Genomic DNA, 15,612 nt, shown 5'->3' on the forward strand with positions numbered 1-15,612 from the left:
GTAACTCACCCTCAGTAACACACCCTCAGTAACACATCCTCAGTAATAAAACTGCTGTAACACACCTTCAGTAACACACCTTCAGTCACACACCCTCAGTAACACACCCTCAGTAACACAGCCGAAGTAATAAACCTGCTGTAACACACCCTCAGTAACACATCCGCAGTAACAAACCTGCAGTAACACACCTTCAGTAACACACCTTCAGTAACACACCCTCAGTAAAACAGCCTCAGTAATAAACCTGCAGTAACACACCTTCAGTAACTCAGCCTCAGTAACACAGTCTCAGTAATAAACCTGCAGTAACACACCTGCAGTAACACACCCTCAGTAACTCACCCTCAGTAACACACCCTCAACAACACAACCTCAGTATTAAATCTGCAGTAACACGCCATCAGTAACTCAGCCTCAGTAACACAGCCTCAGTAATAAACCTGCAGTAACACACCTTCAGTAACACACCCTCAGTAACACAGCCTCAGTAATAAACCTGCAGTAACACACCTTCAGTAACACAACCTCAGTAACACAGCCTCAGTAATAAACCTGCAGTAACACACCTTCAGTAACACACCCTCAGTAACACACCCTCAGTAATAAATCAGCAGTAACACACCTTCAGTAACACACCCTCAGTAACTCACGCTCAGTAACACACCCTCAACAACACAGCCTCAGTAATAAACCTGCAGTAACACACCTTCAGTAACACACCCTCAGTAACACAGCCTCAGTAATAAACCTGCAGTAACACACCTTCAGTAACACACCCTCAGTAACTCACCCTCAGTAACACACCCTCAGTCACACATCCTCAGTAATAAACCTGCACTAACACACCCTCAGTAACACAGCCTCAGTAATAGATCTGAGGTAACACACCCTCAGTAACTCACCCTCAGTCACGCACCCTCAACAACTCACCCTCAGTATTAAATCTGCAGGAACACACCATCAGTAACTCAGCCTCAGTAACACAAGCTCAGTAATAAACCCGCAGTAACACACCTTCAGTAACACACCCTCAGTAACTCATCCTCAGTAATACATCCTCAGTAACACAGCCTCAGTAACAAAGCCTCAGTAACACACCTTCATTAACACACCTTCAGCAACATACCCTCAGTAACACACCCTCAGTGACACACCCTCAGCAATACATCCTCAGTAACACAGCCTCAGTAACAAAGCCTCAGTAACACACCTTCATTAACACACCTTCAGCAACACACCCTCAGTAACACACCCTCAGTAACACACACTCAGTATCACACCCTCAGTAATAAATCTTCAGTAACAAAGCCTCAGTAAGACACCTTCATTAACACACCTTCAGCAACACATCCTCAGCAACACACCTTCAGGAACACACCCTCAGTAACACAGCCTCAGTAATAAACCTTCAGTAACACCTTCAGCAACACAGCCTCAGTAATAAACCTGGACTGACACACCTTCAGTCACACACCCTCAGTAACACAGCCTCAGTAACACAGCCTCAGTAATAGATCTGCAGTAACACACCTTCAGTAACTCACCCTCAATAACACACCCCTAGCAACACAGCCTCAGCAATAAACCTGCACTAACACACCTTCAGTAACACATCCTCAGTAATAAACCTGCACTAACACACCCTCAGTAACACAGCCTCAGTAATAGATCTGAGGTAACACACCCTCAGTAACTCACCCTCAGTAACACACCCTCAACAACTCACCCTCAGTATTAAATCTGCAGTAACACACCATCAGTAACTCAGCCTCAGTAACACAAGCTCAGTAATAAACCCGTAGTAACACACCTTCGGTAACACACCCTCAGTAACACATCCTCAGTAATACATCCTCAGTAACACAGCCTCAGTAACAAAGCCTCAGTAACACACCTTCATTAACACACCTTCAGCAACACACCCTCAGTAACACACCCTCAGTAACACACCCTCAGTATCACACCCTCAGTAATAAATCCTCAGTAAAAAGCCTCAGTAATACACCTTCATTAACACACCTTCAGCAACACATCCTCAGTAACACACCCTCAGTAACACATCCTCAGTAACACAGCCTCAGTAATAAACCTTCAGTAACACACCTTCAGCAACACAGCCTCAGGAAGAAACCTGCATTGACACACCTTCAGTCACACACCCTCAGTAACACAGCCTCAGTAACATAGCCTCAGTAATAGATCTGCAGTAACAGACCTTCAGTAACTCACCCTCAATAACACACCCCGAGCAACACAGCCTCAGTAATAAACCTGCACTAACACACCCTCAGCAACACAGCCTCAGTAATAAACCTGCAGTAACACACCTTCAGTAACACACCTTCAGTATCACACCCTCAGTAACTCACCCTCAGTAACACACCCTCAACAACACAACCTCAGTTTAATATCTGCAGTAACACGCCATCAGTAACTTAGCCTCAGTAACACAGCCTCAGTAATAAACCTGCACTAACACACCTTCAGTAGCACACCCTCAGTAACACAGCCTCAGTAATAAACCTGCAGTAACACACCCTCAGTAACACACCTGCAGTAACACACCCTCAGTGACTCACCCTCAGTAACACACCTTCAGTAACACAGCCTCAGTAATAAACCTGCACTAACACACCTTTAGTAACACACCCTCAGTAACTCACCCTCAGTAACACACCCTCAGTAACACATCCTCAGTAATAAAACTGCTGTAACACACCTTCAGTAACACACCTTCAGTCACACACCCTCAGTAACACACCCTCAGTAACACAGCCGAAGTAATAAACCTGCTGTAACACACCCTCAGTAACACATCCGCAGTAACAAACCTGCAGTAACACACCTTCAGTAACACACCTTCAGTAACACACCCTCAGTAAAACAGCCTCAGTAATAAACCTGCAGTAACACACCTTCAGTAACTCAGCCTCAGTAACACAGTCTCAGTAATAAACCTGCAGTAACACACCTGCAGTAACACACCCTCAGTAACTCACCCTCAGTAACACACCCTCAACAACACAACCTCAGTATTAAATCTGCAGTAACACGCCATCAGTAACTCAGCCTCAGTAACACAGCCTCAGTAATAAACCTGCAGTAACACACCTTCAGTAACACACCCTCAGTAACACAGCCTCAGTAATAAACCTGCAGTAACACACCTTCAGTAACACAACCTCAGTAACACAGCCTCAGTAATAAACCTGCAGTAACACACCTTCAGTAACACACCCTCAGTAACACACCCTCAGTAATAAATCAGCAGTAACACACCTTCAGTAACACACCCTCAGTAACTCACGCTCAGTAACACACCCTCAACAACACAGCCTCAGTAATAAACCTGCAGTAACACACCTTCAGTAACACACCCTCAGTAACACAGCCTCAGTAATAAACCTGCAGTAACACACCTTCAGTAACACACCCTCAGTAACTCACCCTCAGTAACACACCCTCAGTCACACATCCTCAGTAATAAACCTGCACTAACACACCCTCAGTAACACAGCCTCAGTAATAGATCTGAGGTAACACACCCTCAGTAACTCACCCTCAGTCACGCACCCTCAACAACTCACCCTCAGTATTAAATCTGCAGGAACACACCATCAGTAACTCAGCCTCAGTAACACAAGCTCAGTAATAAACCCGCAGTAACACACCTTCAGTAACACACCCTCAGTAACTCATCCTCAGTAATACATCCTCAGTAACACAGCCTCAGTAACAAAGCCTCAGTTCTTCTTTCTTTTGGGCCTCCTTATCTCGAGAGACAATGGATACGCGCCTGGAGGTGGTCAGTGGTTTGTGAAGCAGCGCCTGGAGTGGCTATAAAGGCCAATTCTGGAGTGACAGGCTCTTCCACAGGTGCTGCAGAGAAATTTGTTTGTTGGGGCTGTTGCACAGTTGGCTCTCCCCTTGCGCCTCTGTCTTTTTTCCTGCCAACTACTAAGTCTCTTCGACTCGCCACAATTTAGCCCTGTCTTTATGGCTGCCCGCCAGCTCTGGCGAATGCTGGCAACTGACTCCCACGACTTGTGATCAATGTCACACGATTTCATGTCGCGTTTGCAGACGTCTTTATAACGGAGACATGGACGGCCGGTGGGTCTGATACCAGTGGCGAGCTCGCTGTACAATGTGTCTTTGGGGATCCTGCCATCTTCCATGCGGCTCACATGGCCAAGCCATCTCAAGCGCCGCTGACTCAGTAGTGTGTATAAGCTGGGGATGTTGGCCGCTTCAAGGACTTCTGTGTTGGAGATATAGTCCTGCCACCTGATGCCAAGTATTCTCCGAAGGCAGCGAAGATGGAATGAATTGAGACGTCGCTCTTGGCTGGCATACGTTGTCCAGGCCTCGCTGCCGTAGAGCAAGGTACTGAGGACACAGGCCTGATACACTCGGACTTTTGTGTTCCGTGTCAGTGCGCCATTTTCCCACACTCTCTTGGCCAGTCTGAACATAGCAGTGGAAGCCTTACCCATGCGCTTGTTGATTTCTGCATCTAGAGACAGGTTACTGGTGATAGTTGAGCCTAGGTAGGTGAACTCTTGAACCACTTCCAGAGCGTGGTCGCCAATATTGATGGATGGAGCATTTCTGACATCCTGCCCCATGATGTTCGTTTTCTTGAGGCTGATGGTTAGGCCAAATTCATTGCAGGCAGACGCAAACCTGTCGATGAGACTCTGCAGGCATTCTTCAGTGTGAGATGTTAAAGCAGCATCGTCAGCAAAGAGGAGTTCTCTGATGAGGACTTTCCGTACTTTGGACTTCGCTCTTAGACGGGCAAGGTTGAACAACCTGCCCCCTGATCTTGTGTGGAGGAAAATTCCTTCTTCAGAGGATTTGAACGCATGTGAAAGCAGCAGGGAGAAGAAAATCCCAAAAAGTGTGGGTGCGAGAACACAGCCCTGTTTCACACCACTCAGGATAGGAAAGGGCTCTGATGAGGAGCCACCATGTTGAATTGTGCCTTTCATATTGTCATGGAATGAGGTGATGATACTTAGTAGCTTTGGTGGACATCCGATCTTTTCTAGTAGTCTGAAGAGACCACGTCTGCTGACGAGGTCAAAGGCTTTGGTGAGATCAATGAAAGCAATGTAGAGGGGCATCTGTTGTTCACGGCATTTCTCCTGTATCTGACGATTTGTTACTGTATCAGTAACAAAGCCTCAGTAACACACCTTCATTAACACACCTTCAGCAACATACCCTCAGTAACACACCCTCAGTGACACACCCTCAGCAATACATCCTCAGTAACACAGCCTCAGTAACAAAGCCTCAGTAACACACCTTCATTAACACACCTTCAGCAACACACCCTCAGTAACACACCCTCAGTAACACACACTCAGTATCACACCCTCAGTAATAAATCTTCAGTAACAAAGCCTCAGTAAGACACCTTCATTAACACACCTTCAGCAACACATCCTCAGCAACACACCTTCAGGAACACACCCTCAGTAACACAGCCTCAGTAATAAACCTTCAGTAACACCTTCAGCAACACAGCCTCAGTAATAAACCTGGACTGACACACCTTCAGTCACACACCCTCAGTAACACAGCCTCAGTAACACAGCCTCAGTAATAGATCTGCAGTAACACACCTTCAGTAACTCACCCTCAATAACACACCCCTAGCAACACAGCCTCAGCAATAAACCTGCACTAACACACCTTCAGTAACACATCCTCAGTAATAAACCTGCACTAACACACCCTCAGTAACACAGCCTCAGTAATAGATCTGAGGTAACACACCCTCAGTAACTCACCCTCAGTAACACACCCTCAACAACTCACCCTCAGTATTAAATCTGCAGTAACACACCATCAGTAACTCAGCCTCAGTAACACAAGCTCAGTAATAAACCCGTAGTAACACACCTTCGGTAACACACCCTCAGTAACACATCCTCAGTAATACATCCTCAGTAACACAGCCTCAGTAACAAAGCCTCAGTAACACACCTTCATTAACACACCTTCAGCAACACACCCTCAGTAACACACCCTCAGTAACACACCCTCAGTATCACACCCTCAGTAATAAATCCTCAGTAAAAAGCCTCAGTAATACACCTTCATTAACACACCTTCAGCAACACATCCTCAGTAACACACCCTCAGTAACACATCCTCAGTAACACAGCCTCAGTAATAAACCTTCAGTAACACACCTTCAGCAACACAGCCTCAGGAAGAAACCTGCATTGACACACCTTCAGTCACACACCCTCAGTAACACAGCCTCAGTAACATAGCCTCAGTAATAGATCTGCAGTAACAGACCTTCAGTAACTCACCCTCAATAACACACCCCTAGCAACACAGCCTCAGTAATAAACCTGCACTAACACACCCTCAGCAACACAGCCTCAGTAATAAACCTGCAGTAACACACCTTCAGTAACACACCTTCAGTATCACACCCTCAGTAACTCACCCTCAGTAACACACCCTCAACAACACAACCTCAGTTTAATATCTGCAGTAACACGCCATCAGTAACTTAGCCTCAGTAACACAGCCTCAGTAATAAACCTGCACTAACACACCTTCAGTAGCACACCCTCAGTAACACAGCCTCAGTAATAAACCTGCAGTAACACACCCTCAGTAACACACCTGCAGTAACACACCCTCAGTGACTCACCCTCAGTAACACACCTTCAGTAACACAGCCTCAGTAATAAACCTGCACTAACACACCTTTAGTAACACACCCTCAGTAACTCACCCTCAGTAACACACCCTCAGTAACACATCCTCAGTAATAAAACTGCTGTAACACACCTTCAGTAACACACCTTCAGTCACACACCCTCAGTAACACACCCTCAGTAACACAGCCGAAGTAATAAAGCTGCTGTAACACACCCTCAGTAACACATCCGCAGTAACAAACCTGCAGTAACACACCTTCAGTAACACACCTTCAGTAACACACCCTCAGTAAAACAGCCTCAGTAATAAACCTGCAGTAACACACCTTCAGTAACTCAGCCTCAGTAACACAGTCTCAGTAATAAACCTGCAGTAACACACCTGCAGTAACACACCCTCAGTAACTCACCCTCAGTAACACACCCTCAACAACACAACCTCAGTATTAAATCTGCAGTAACACGCCATCAGTAACTCAGCCTCAGTAACACAGCCTCAGTAATAAACCTGCAGTAACACACCTTCAGTAACACACCCTCAGTAACACAGCCTCAGTAATAAACCTGCAGTAACACACCTTCAGTAACACAACCTCAGTAACACAGCCTCAGTAATAAACCTGCAGTAACACACCTTCAGTAACACACCCTCAGTAACACACCCTCAGTAATAAATCAGCAGTAACACACCTTCAGTAACACACCCTCAGTAACTCACGCTCAGTAACACACCCTCAACAACACAGCCTCAGTAATAAACCTGCAGTAACACACCTTCAGTAACACACCCTCAGTAACACAGCCTCAGTAATAAACCTGCAGTAACACACCTTCAGTAACACACCCTCAGTAACTCACCCTCAGTAACACACCCTCAGTCACACATCCTCAGTAATAAACCTGCACTAACACACCCTCAGTAACACAGCCTCAGTAATAGATCTGAGGTAACACACCCTCAGTAACTCACCCTCAGTCACACACCCTCAACAACTCACCCTCAGTATTAAATCTGCAGGAACACACCATCAGTAACTCAGCCTCAGTAACACAAGCTCAGTAATAAACCCGCAGTAACACACCTTCAGTAACACACCCTCAGTAACTCATCCTCAGTAATACATCCTCAGTAACACAGCCTCAGTAACAAAGCCTCAGTAACACACCTTCATTAACACACCTTCAGCAACATACCCTCAGTAACACACCCTCAGTGACACACCCTCAGCAATATATCCTCAGTAACACAGCCTCAGTAACAAAGCCTCAGTAACACACCTTCATTAACACACCTTCAGCAACACACCCTCAGTAACACACCCTCAGTAACACACACTCAGTATCACACCCTCAGTAATAAATCTTCAGTAACAAAGCCTCAGTAAGACACCTTCATTAACACACCTTCAGCAACACATCCTCAGCAACACACCCTCAGTAACACACCCTCAGTAACACAGCCTCAGTAATAAACCTTCAGTAACACCTTCAGCAACACAGCCTCAGTAATAAACCTGGACTGACACACCTTCAGTCACACACCCTCAGTAACACAGCCTCAGTAACACAGCCTCAGTAATAGATCTGCAGTAACACACCTTCAGTAACTCACCCTCAATAACACACCCCTAGCAACACAGCCTCAGTAATAAACCTGCACTAACACACCCTCAGTAACACATCCTCAGTAATAAACCTGCACTAACACACCCTCAGTCACACATCCTCAGTAATAAACCTGCACTAACACACCCTCAGTAACACAGCCTCAGTAATAGATCTGAGGTAACACACCCTCAGTAACTCACCCTCAGTCACACACCCTCAACAACTCACCCTCAGTATTAAATCTGCAGGAACACACCATCAGTAACTCAGCCTCAGTAACACAAGCTCAGTAATAAACCCGCAGTAACACACCTTCAGTAACACACCCTCAGTAACTCATCCTCAGTAATACATCCTCAGTAACACAGCCTCAGTAACAAAGCCTCAGTAACACACCTTCATTAACACACCTTCAGCAACATACCCTCAGTAACACACCCTCAGTGACACACCCTCAGCAATACATCCTCAGTAACACAGCCTCAGTAACAAAGCCTCAGTAACACACCTTCATTAACACACCTTCAGCAACACACCCTCAGTAACACACACTCAGTATCACACCCTCAGTAATAAATCTTCAGTAACAAAGCCTCAGTAAGACACCTTCATTAACACACCTTCAGCAACACATCCTCAGCAACACACCCTCAGTAACACACCCTCAGTAACACAGCCTCAGTAATAAACCTTCAGTAACACCTTCAGCAACACAGCCTCAGTAATAAACCTGGACTGACACACCTTCAGTCACACACCCTCAGTAACACAGCCTCAGTAACACAGCCTCAGTAATAGATCTGCAGTAACACACCTTCAGTAACTCACCCTCAATAACACACCCCTAGCAACACAGCCTCAGTAATAAACCTGCACTAACACACCCTCAGTAACACATCCTCAGTAATAAACCTGCACTAACACACCCTCAGTAACACAGCCTCAGTAATAGATCTGAGGTAACACACCCTCAGTAACTCACCCTCAGTAACACACCCTCAACAACTCACCCTCAGTATTAAATCTGCAGTAACACACCATCAGTAACTCAGCCTCAGTAACACAAGCTCAGTAATAAACCCGTAGTAACACACCTTCGGTAACACACCCTCAGTAACACATCCTCAGTAATACATCCTCAGTAACACAGCCTCAGTAACAAAGCCTCAGTAACACACCTTCATTAACACACCTTCAGCAACACACCCTCAGTAACACACCCTCAGTAACACACCCTCAGTATCACACCCTCAGTAATAAATCCTCAGTAAAAAGCCTCAGTAATACACCTTCATTAACACACCTTCAGCAACACATCCTCAGTAACACACCCTCAGTAACACATCCTCAGTAACACAGCCTCAGTAATAAACCTTCAGTAACACACCTTCAGCAACACAGCCTCAGGAAGAAACCTGCATTGACACACCTTCAGTCACACACCCTCAGTAACACAGCCTCAGTAACATAGCCTCAGTAATAGATCTGCAGTAACAGACCTTCAGTAACTCACCCTCAATAACACACCCCTAGCAACACAGCCTCAGTAATAAACCTGCACTAACACACCCTCAGCAACACAGCCTCAGTAATAAACCTGCAGTAACAAACCTTCAGTAACACACCTTCAGTAACACACCCTCAGTAACTCACCCTCAGTAACACACCCTCAACAACACAACCTCAGTTTAATATCTGCAGTAACACGCCATCAGTAACTTAGCCTCAGTAACACAGCCTCAGTAATAAACCTGCAGTAACACACCTTCAGTTACACACCCTCAATAACTCACCCTCAGTAGCACACCGTCAATAACACAGCCTCAGTATTAAATCTGAGGTAACACACCTTCAGTAACACACCTTCAGTAACACATCCTCAGTAATAAACCTGCAGTAACACACCTTCAGTAACACACCCTCAGTAACACATCCTCAGTAATAAACCTGCAGTAACACACCTTCAATAACACACCTTCAGTAACACAGCCTCAGTAGCACATCCTCAGTAATAAACCTGCAGTAACACACCTTCAGTAACACACCTTCAGTAACACACCCTCAGTATTTAATCTGCAGTAACACACCATCAGTAACTCAGCCTCAGTAACACAAGCTCAGTAATAAACCCACAGTAACACACCTTCAGTAACACACCCTCAGTAACACATCCTCAGTAATAAACCTGCACTAACACACCCTCAGTAACACAGCCTCAGTAATAGATTTGAGGTAACACACCTTCAGTAACACACCCTCAGTAACTCACCCTCAGTAACACACCCTCAACAACTCTCCCTCAGTATTAAATCTGCAGTAACACACCATCAGTAACTCAGCCTCAGTAACACAAGCTCAGTAATTAACCTGCAGTAACACACCTTCAGTAACACACCCTCAGTAACACACCCTCAGTAACACATCCTCAGTAATAAACCTGCAGTAACACACCTTCAGTAACACACCTTCAGTAACACAGCCTCAGTAACACATCCTCAGTAATAAACCTGCAGTAACACACCTTCAGTAACACACCTTCAGTAACACACCCTCAGTAACTCACCCTCAGTAACACACCTTCAACAACACAACCTCAGTTTTATATCTGTAGTAACACGCCATCAGTAACTTAGCCTCAGTAACACAGCCTGAGTAATAAACCTGCAGTAACACACCTTCAGTTACACACCCTCAAGAACTCACCCTCAGTAGCACACCCTCAATAACACAGGCTCAGTATTAAATCTGAGGTAACACACCTTCAGTAACACATCTTCAGTAACACAGCCTCAGTAACACATCCTCAGTAATAAACCTTCAGTAACACACCTTCAGTAACACACCTTCAGTAACACACCCTCAGTAACTCACCCTCAGTAACACACCCTCAACAACACACCCTCAGTATTAAATCTGCAGTAAGACACCATCAGTAACTCAGCCTCAGTAACACAAGGTCAGTAATAAACCCGCAGGAACACACCTTCAGTAACATACCTTCAGTAACACACCCTCAGTAACACATCCTCAGTAATAAACCTGCAGTAACACACCTTCAATAACACACCTTCAGTAACACACCCTCAGTAACACAGCCTCAGTAATAAACCTGCAGTAACACACCTTCAGTAACACACCCTAGTAACTCACCCTCAGTAACACACCCTCAGTAACACAGCCTCAGTAAAAAACCTGCACTAACACACCTTCAGGAGCACACCCTCAGTAACTCACCCTCAGTAACACACCCTCAGTAACACATCCTCAGTAATAAAACTGCAGTAACACACCTTCAGTAACACACCTTCAGTAACACACCCTCAGTAACACACCCTCAGTAACACAGCCTAAGTAATAAACCTGCAGTAACACACCCTCAGTAACACATCCGCAGTAACAAACCTGCAGTAACACACCTTCAGTAACACACCTTCAGTAACACACCCTCAGTAAAACAGCCTCAGTAATAAACCTGCAGTAACACACCTTCAGTAACTCAGCCTCAGTAACACAGCCTCAGTAATAAACCTGCAGTCACACATCTTCAGTAGAACACCCTCAGTCACACAGTCTCAGTAATAAACCTGCAGTAACACACCTGCAGTAACACACCCTCAGTAACTCACCCTCAGTAACACACCCTCAACAACACAACCTCAGTATTAAATCTGCAGTAACACGCCATCAGTAACTCAGCCTCAGTAACACAGCCTCAGTAATAAACCTGCAGTAACACACCTTCAGTAACACACCCTCAGTAACACAGCCTCAGTAATAAACCTGCAGTAACACACCTGCAGTAACACACCCTCAGTAACACAGCCTCAGTAATAAACCTGCAGTAACACACCTTCAGTAACACACCCTCAGTAACTCACCCTCAGTAACACACCCTCAGTCACACATCCTCAGTAATAAACCTGCACTAACACACCCTCAGTAACACAGCCTCAGTAATAGATCTGAGGTAACACACCCTCAGTAACTCACCCTCAGTAACTCACCCTCAACAACTCACCCTCAGTATTAAATCTGCAGTAACACACCATCAGTAACTCAGCCTCAGTAACACAAGCTCAGTAATAAACCCGCAGTAACACACCTTCAGTAACACACCCTCAGTAACTCATCCTCAGTAATACATCCTCAGTAACACAGCCTCAGTAACAAAGCCTCAGTAACACACCTTCATTAACACACCTTCAGCAACATACCCTCAGTAACACACCCTCAGTGACACACCCTCAGCAATACATCCTCAGTAACACAGCCTCAGTAACAAAGCCTCAGTAACACACCTTCATTAACACACCTTCAGCAACACACCCTCAGTAACACACCCTCAGTAACACACACTCAGTATCACACCCTCAGTAATAAATCTTCAGTAACAAAGCCTCAGTAAGACACCTTCATTAACACACCTTCAGCAACACATCCTCAGCAACACACCTTCAGGAACACACCCTCAGTAACACAGCCTCAGTAATAAACCTTCAGTAACACCTTCAGCAACACAGCCTCAGTAATAAACCTGGACTGACACACCTTCAGTCACACACCCTCAGTAACACAGCCTCAGTAACACAGCCTCAGTAATAGATCTGCAGTAACACACCTTCAGTAACTCACCCTCAATAACACACCCCTAGCAACACAGCCTCAGCAATAAACCTGCACTAACACACCTTCAGTAACACATCCTCAGTAATAAACCTGCACTAACACACCCTCAGTAACACAGCCTCAGTAATAGATCTGAGGTAACACACCCTCAGTAACTCACCCTCAGTAACACACCCTCAACAACTCACCCTCAGTATTAAATCTGCAGTAACACACCATCAGTAACTCAGCCTCAGTAACACAAGCTCAGTAATAAACCCGTAGTAACACACCTTCGGTATCACACCCTCAGTAACACATCCTCAGTAATACATCCTCAGTAACACAGCCTCAGTAACAAAGCCTCAGTAACACACCTTCATTAACACACCTTCAGCAACACACCCTCAGTAACACACCCTCAGTAACACACCCTCAGTATCACACCCTCAGTAATAAATCCTCAGTAAAAAGCCTCAGTAATACACCTTCATTAACACACCTTCAGCAACACATCCTCAGTAACACACCCTCAGTAACACATCCTCAGTAACACAGCTTCAGTAATAAACCTTCAGTAACACACCTTCAGCAACACAGCCTCAGTAATAAACCTGCATTGACACACCTTCAGTCACACACCCTCAGTAACACAGCCTCAGTAACATAGCCTCAGTAATAGATCTGCAGTCACAGACCTTCAGTAACTCACCCTCAATAACACACCCCGAGCAACACAGCCTCAGTAATAAACCTGCACTAACACACCCTCAGCAACACAGCCTCAGTAATAAACCTGCAGTAACACACCTTCAGTAACACACCTTCAGTAACACACCCTCAGTAACTCACCCTCAGTAACACACCCTCAACAACACAACCTCAGTTTTATATCTGCAGTAACACGCCATCAGTAACTTAGCCTCAGTAACACAGCCTCAGTAATAAACCTGCAGTAACACACCTTCAGTTACACACCCTCAATAACTCACCCTCAGTAGCACACCCTCAATAACACAGACTCAGTATTAAATCTGAGGTAACACACCTTCAGTAACACACCGTCAGTAACTCAGCCTCAGTAACACAAGCTCAGTAATAAACCCTCAGTAACACACCTTCAGTAACATACCTTCAGTAACACACCCTCAGTAACACATCCTCAGTAATAAACCTGCAGTAACACACCTTCAATAACACAGCTTCAGGAACACACCCTCAGTAACACAGCCTCAGTAATAAACCTGCAGTAACACACCTTCAGTAACACACCCTCAGTAACTCACCCTCAGTAACACACCCTCAGTCACACATCCTCAGTAATAAACCTGCACTAACTCACCCTCAGTAACACAGCCTCAGTAATAGATCTGAGGTAACACACCCTCAGTAACTCACCCTCAGTAACACACCCTCAACAACTTACCCTCGGTATTAAATCTGCAGTAACACACCATCAGTAACTCAGCCTCAGTAACACAAGCTCAGTAATAAACCCGTAGTAACACACCTTCGGTAACACACCCTCAGTAACACATCCTCAGTAATACATCCTCAGTAACACAGCCTCAGTAACAAAGCCTCAGTAACACACCTTCATTAACACACCTTCAGCAACACACCCTCAGTAACACACCCTCAGTAACACACCCTCAGTATCACACCCTCAGTAATAAATCCTCAGTAACAAAGCCTCAGTAATACACCTTCATTAACACACCTTCAGCAACACATCCTCAGAAACACACCCTCAGTAACACACCCTCAGTAACACAGCCTCAGTAATAAACCTTCAGTAACACACCTTCAGCAACACAGCCTCAGTAATAAACCTGCATTGACACACCTTCAGTCACACACCCTCAGTAACACAGCCTCAGTAACATAGCCTCAGTAATAGATCTGCAGTAACACACCTTCAGTAACTCACCCTCAATAACACACTCCTAGCAACACAGCCTCAGTAATAAACCTGCACTAACACACCCTCAGCAACACAGCCTCAGTAATAAACCTGCACTAACACACCTTCAGTAACAAACCTTCAGTAACTCACCATCAGTAACACACCCTCAATAACACACCCTCAGTATTAAATCTGCAGTAATACACCATCAGTAACACACCTTCAGTAACACACCCTCAGTAACACACCCTCAGTAACACAGCCTAAGTAATAAACCTGCAGTAACACACCCTCAGTAACACATCCGCAGTAACAAACCTGCAGTAACACACCTTCAGTAACACACCTTCAGTAACACACCCTCAGTAAAACAGCCTCAGTAATAAACCTGCAGTAACACACCTTCAGTAACTCAGCCTCAGTAACACAGCCTCAGTAATAAACCTGCAGTCACACATCTTCAGTAGAACACCCTCAGTCACACAGTCTCAGTAATAAACCTGCAGTAACACACCTGCAGTAACACACCCTCAGTAACTCACCCTCAGTAACACACCCTCAACAACACAACCTCAGTATTAAATCTGCAGTAACACGCCATCAGTAACTCAGCCTCAGTAACACAGCCTCAGTAATAAACCTGCAGTAACACACCTTCAGTAACACACCCTCAGTAACACAGCCTCAGTAATAAACCTGCAGTAACACACCTGCAGTAACACACCCTCAGTAACACAGCCTCAGTAATAAACCTGCAGTAACACACCTTCAGTAACACACCCTCAGTAACTCACCCTC

This window comes from Heterodontus francisci, chromosome 15 (genome assembly GCF_036365525.1).
Source record: "Heterodontus francisci isolate sHetFra1 chromosome 15, sHetFra1.hap1, whole genome shotgun sequence".
NCBI classification, from domain to species: domain Eukaryota; kingdom Metazoa; phylum Chordata; class Chondrichthyes; order Heterodontiformes; family Heterodontidae; genus Heterodontus; species Heterodontus francisci.